Below are 6,122 nucleotides of genomic sequence, written 5' to 3'. Positions count from 1 at the left end.
CACTTTAACTCAAAACAAAGCAGGACAGCAACACAGAAAGATCAAGATGCTGTTTCTGTGTAATGAAACAGTACTCCTGCAGTGGTGGTTTCAGACCCAGTCCTCAAGGCTTTAAAAAACAAAATTTAAAAAATGTTCATTTTGGAAGCATTTCACCATTGCCCTGAGAAGGAGAAAAGCACCAGGCTGTGGATGGCTGTTTGCTCTCTAGGATGCTAATGAGTCCGAGCGGCTGGATTTTTTAATTTCTAGCACTTACAGAAGAGGCTGCTTGCGCTAAGGAGAGTTCAAATTAATTGGCCCGCGCGCGCCGAGAGCCGGCCGGCAGTTAGCCGCGGCGTGCCCTGCGCGCGCCGCCTTTGGACCGGCACCGTTCAGCCGCGCGCGGCACCGCCGCGGCTGAGCAGCGCGCGCAGGGCGGGCGCCGAGGCGGGGGAGGGCAGCGGCGCGGGCGGGCGGGGCGCCCCCTGGCGGCCCGAGTGTGCGAGGCCCTTCCCCTCCGCCCGGTCAAGGGCTTCTGTCAGGCAACGGCCTGCTCCGAGCGGGGCGCGGGGAGGGCTCGGCCTCGGCCTCGGTGGCCGCGGGGCTTGATTTTCACAGGCTCTCCCTTGCTCCAGCGAGTCCTTGCACGTGAGAGCTCTCAGGACTGCCCCTTGGGTGCGGACGTTACTTGCTAATTGATGGTGAAATTACCAGGGTAAGTGAAGGACCACTTAGCAGCAGCTTGCTGGTTCATCAACCTGGATGCCAAAATTATTACCTTAGAGTTTACAGGGTGTGAAAATGACTGCTCTGTGGCATAATGGCTCATGGCTGTAGTCAAACACTGGATAAAAGTGGTAAAGAAGATTTAAAAGGAGATTTTTTTTTTTTTTTCCTTTAAAAAGGTTGAAGAGGGCATGATCAGAGAGGTCACGAATAGTGTGCAAGGGAATGGACTGGCTACATTTTGAAGATGAGATGGCATAAAACCCACATATGGTTCAGGAAGTCACTTTCAGTGACAACAGTTGGAGGCTAAGAGCCAAGAAAATAATCACATGCCTGCCCAGGTCTCACTCTTCCCTGGGTATGCCCTTACAGCTGTGTTGGAGGTAGACAGTGACCCAGCTAGGTCCTTGGGCTGACCAGGTACTGCTGTTCTTACCTTCAGCCGTGACATACGTCCTGTTGAATAAAAAACACAAGAGGTTTTTGACTCAGTTTCTGGTACTTGAGCTCCAGTGAATCAGGTTAAATCCTTTGGTATAATATCAAGCCAGCAAGTGTAATAATATCCTGCAAGAACAAAACAGATTTCATAAATAGTGCTCTAGTAACGAGAAGGTCTAGCCTAGTCAGTTATAATTGGGAAAGTGTAATGGGCATGGCGGAGCTCCCTGATGAAACTGTATTGTCATACTACAGGAGAGAATGAAAGGTAGTAACGTGCCTAAAGTAAGCAGAAACTTGTCAGACTCGTGAGCTGGAGTAACATCCCTGATCCTCAGCCCAGCGCATTAGCCACAAGACGTACATTCCTCTTGAAGGCCTCTGAGGAAATACAGTGTGGGGATGCTTCAGTCAATGTAAGTAAAATCAATGATATATGTATATAAAACACCACCTTTACACTTGCAATGCTAATTTGACTATATAATCATAAATTTCAAAGTCAAAATTAATCTATTAATATATTTTAAGAGTTCTTAAGAAGGTAATTACTGTATTCAAGGGAAAATCCTAATATTTTTAAAGAAAATTGTTAAATTCATATTATATTCTCACTGGACACGTACTTAATATAGACTGTGTGGGTATGAGATTAAAGGAGGAGCATGTTTGCATTGTAATTGATCTAAAAAGACTGTCTCTCAGAGCTACGATTGCAGTGAAGATGTCTTCCGGTTCTTTTGTTTAAAGAGAATTTGTCAGGAATAATCAATAAGTGATCCACTTTGGCCCAATTCACAGTGATCTGATCTGCTGGGGTTGTTCTAATTTCCAGACTGTCCAGCACTACATGCAGAGTTCCTGCAGACTCAATGATGGTAATGGTTTGAGCTTAGACTGCTTGAGGGAGAATAAGATCAGTAAAATTTCCCAAGCTACACCAAGAGCTTCAGTTGAACCTGTTGCTGTTCTGGAGGAGCAAAAAGCACTTACAGATCTGCAGTGTCAGTGCTGAAGCAGCCAGGCCATGAGTCTGTATAGATCAGTCAAGTAAAAAGAAGATAGTTTTACCTCATTCATTCATTTTTATCTTTACATTCTTTCAGGCAGAGTGCTTATATTTAGATGTTCTTAAAAATATTCTGCTTTGGCAATTCCTGCTGTTATTTTTTGTTAAAAGGAAATGGATTTTGGAGAGTTAGGTAGATAAGTACAGTGTACAATAGAGTAGTGAAGTCTAGAGCATTAAAGTTTTGCATAAATCTGGTTTTGTGAAGTTTCAGTAGGATATTGACAGGGTGTGCATCTTGTCAACTCTTACATAGATAAAAGTGAACTAACTGGCTTGCAGGCTATGTTAATAACAGTATTTTAGGGACTACAGTGTGTGACAAATAGAAAGCAGTTTGGCTTCCAGAGTTAAGTGTTAAGCTACTTGGATTATTAATGAAAATTTAGCAGAGAAGAGCACGCTTTTTAGCTGCTGTCTCAGTCAAACTTGAATGCTAGTAGCCATATTGCTCTACCCTCTTTGAGAGAGGCTTTTCAAGTTTTTGTTAGTTTTGTGGCATGTGGGGATTGTCAAAATAGGTCAGATGAAAAATAGTCCCAGAGCTAAACATTTCCAGAGGGCTGGTAATGTCCAGATAACTTTATTGTGCCCTTAATTTTTCCTTTCTGTGTTCTTTCTCATTTTGAGTTTTCTGACAGAAGAAAAATAGAAAATTTGGAGGTTCTCATAAAACAAAACAAAAGTTCCCAAACCTGCTGAATGTACTTGGAATTTTAAAAAGTATTTGTAGTCAGGTTGTCAGAGTCACGGTATCTGGATTTTACTTGATGGTTTCACAAGTAGACACGTTTCTCAGTATTTCTCTAAACTGTATTTTTTGAAATTTATGTAATGTTTCCTCTAAGGAAATATTTTGAGCCCAGACTTGTGGACCAATGAGTCCCATGTGGAGAAGACACCCAGTGTGGCTATCTGTTCAGTCCCTGCTGAATGGGGCTGTCCCACGCTGTGAGAAACAAAAGGAGCTGGGGAACGGATAATCCTTGCAGAGTCTGGGAGCAGACTGCATGGTGGATTCAGCTGAGGTAAGAGCTAGATGTCAAGAAGCTTGCTAAGAAGTTGGCCTGGGACCATGCATCTGGAGCACTCTCAAGTATGTGGCAATTCCTAGAAAGGCTGAGCTCTGCCTTTCATCATTAACAACAGCCACAAGGGACTATATCTGGTAGAAAGATCCCTCTCACTTACACAGGATAAAAGCATAGCATATTGTTTGTTGTTGGATAGATTTTGAGTGCTAGAGAACTGTAAAAAAAAATAAATCTTGAGTAATAATTCCAATAGTTTTTTGTTGAATATTCCTGTGTGGTTTTGAACTAATTGAAAACACCACTTTTGTCTTTGTAAGTCAGTAAAGTGGGTAACCAACGTCTAAGCAGTTAATGAGTTTGACAAGTTCAAACCTTGAATATGACTTTTCATAAAGATTTCAATTTATCAGTTGGTCTAATTTAATCTTAAATTTTATGCAGGGACTCCTAGATTAACTAAAGTGCTTTGCTGTGCTAGCAGAGCTGCTCGTTTTAGGACTGTCTCTCCAGGCCTTTCAAGAAATGTGTCTATGGCCATACCATTTTTTTAACTATACAGACAAATCTCCGTGCAGTTTTGCTTTTTTGCTCTTGATACATTATCAAATAGGTCTTTTTAATGTTTGCTTTATTCTCCCAAATCCATTATAGACATTAACATAGACAACAAAAGGGCTGTTGGCATAGCTTTGTGGCTGCATGGTCTGTGTTCTAGCAGCAGTGCTTCCTGAACCACTTAAGAAAACCAGTATTACAAGAGACAGTACAGGGCATCATCTGGAGCCTCACTGGAGTTCTCCATAAATAATTATATCAGTGTTGATCTTCAATAGCCTTTTAACACAAATTACATCATTTTGAGTTGGAAGAGTTATAATGATCTATTGCCTAAGTCATGTTTAATTCTCAGGATATATACCTGCTACCTATAATCACAGTAGATTTTAGGATGACAAAGAAGTGAAAAAAGAATGGGTATGGGGACTTCATCCATTCTGATCTTAGAAGTATGGAGCATGGTATAAGGACTACTGGCCAAGGTACATGCGTACCAGCTTGGGTCAAATCCTGCTTAGTTATATTTCCACGGGATTGAGATTTTACTGAGAAGACTACTTGTCTCACAATTCATAACTAGGATTTCATGGACCAGTGAAAATGTCTCATTGACTTCAGTAGACATTGGTCTGGGCCTTGGATTATTAACTGCAATCATGAGGGGATTCGGGTGACCTGGATTATTTGGCAAATATATTTTGGACTATTTCAGCCTGGCTACAGATCTATGTCTCCATAGAGTGAGAGTTAAAAACAAGTCTCCACACCAAGAGGCAGATGCACATGCAAGGAACTTACAGTGTAGCCTATAGAGTCTTTCTAACCTGGCTTCATAACTTTTCAGAGGTGAGCAGTATTCAACAATAAAAAGCACCAATTTTATTTGGAACATGTCTACCTTTGCGCTAAATTAGAGTAATAGGAGAGGAATGATGCTAGGTATTTGACGTGGCAGAAGAGGTCCTAGAGCAGTGCTCTTCCTTGCTAAAAACATTTTGCTGTTGAATAAGTCTAAGCTGGAACAAAATTAATATGACGATGTCCTTCAATTTGATGGTACCTTTAATAAGAGAAAAATATTCCTATATAGACGCATATTTAAAATATACATATGGGTTTTACATATATAAAAATACATTAAACTTGTTTGCCTCTTTAAAGCCTCAGAGATCTTCCTCCTGGGAGATACTGACATTCCCTTCATATTGGGTGGATTTACCGCAAGGAAAGCTAGAGGAAACTTAAAAGTGTCCGGTTTTATTTAAAACCTTGGTGGTCTTTAACGGCTGCCCCACAGTTCCAGCCTGGTACAAACTTAAACAGAGCTCTTTGTTGCTCTTGAATGTGACATAATCCTTTCATCTGGCATGCTGAATGAAGTATGCACATGGCTTTTTTGCTACCCCTGCTGGGCTGCCTTGTTACACCTTCAGAGCAAACCACCCCCCAGTAAAAAAGCTTGGACTCTGTCATCCACCCTAATGCCAATAAACAACAGATAACTATGGCATCTTTTGGCTTTAAAATGCTGCCCCTCATTAAACTTGTGTGTTGAGGAAGGAAACAGCTCCCCACATCATTGTTTCTTGCAGATACAGATACAGAGTACATTTTTTTGTTGTTTGCATGTTTGCTAATTTGAAGCTCTTTGAAGAATCCTACAGGGAGATCAAAGACAAAAGATTAGAACGTTTTTAATAAAGTGAAGAAGGATCAGGTTAGATCAAAGGGACAAGCTGACAGGAAATAAGTAGGTGCCGTTGTTGGCTGACACTTGCATGCTGTAGGGTGATTTCTGTGTTAATGTGAGGTCAGGAGGATGATTGCTTTACATCTTATTGTCTCCAGACTTTGCTGACTGGGTGTGTCTTTGTACTTCGCTTTAATCTCAAAAATTAAAACCCATAAAGTCACAGTTTGGCTCAGCCACATGATTTTTCTAGTTATTTAGCTTTGATTTTGAAATAAAAATAATATTTGGAACGCACCAGCAGGGTATGGAGGTAATTAATTGGCCTGCAAGGGGATTCAGCCACAGGAATATTCGTTATTGGAGGCACTGGGCCTCAATCACCCCCAGTGTCATTTCACTGACTTAAAGGGAATTAAATCTTACTGCATTGTCTTAAGAGCAAATGTGTTTTCTTTATATATACTGAAGCCTTGTGTGCTCACAGGTTGTACCACTGTAATTAAACCTGTACAATGAAATTAATATATCCCCTTCAGTTTGGATGCAGTTTTATTGGTATAGAGCTGCTGATTGGATAGAGTTTATTTCCCTGAGAGACTGGAGTGACAGCACTAAC

This window comes from Gymnogyps californianus, chromosome 12 (genome assembly GCF_018139145.2).
Source record: "Gymnogyps californianus isolate 813 chromosome 12, ASM1813914v2, whole genome shotgun sequence".
NCBI lineage: Eukaryota > Metazoa > Chordata > Aves > Accipitriformes > Cathartidae > Gymnogyps > Gymnogyps californianus.
Note: the sequence above shows the minus strand (reverse complement) of the source record.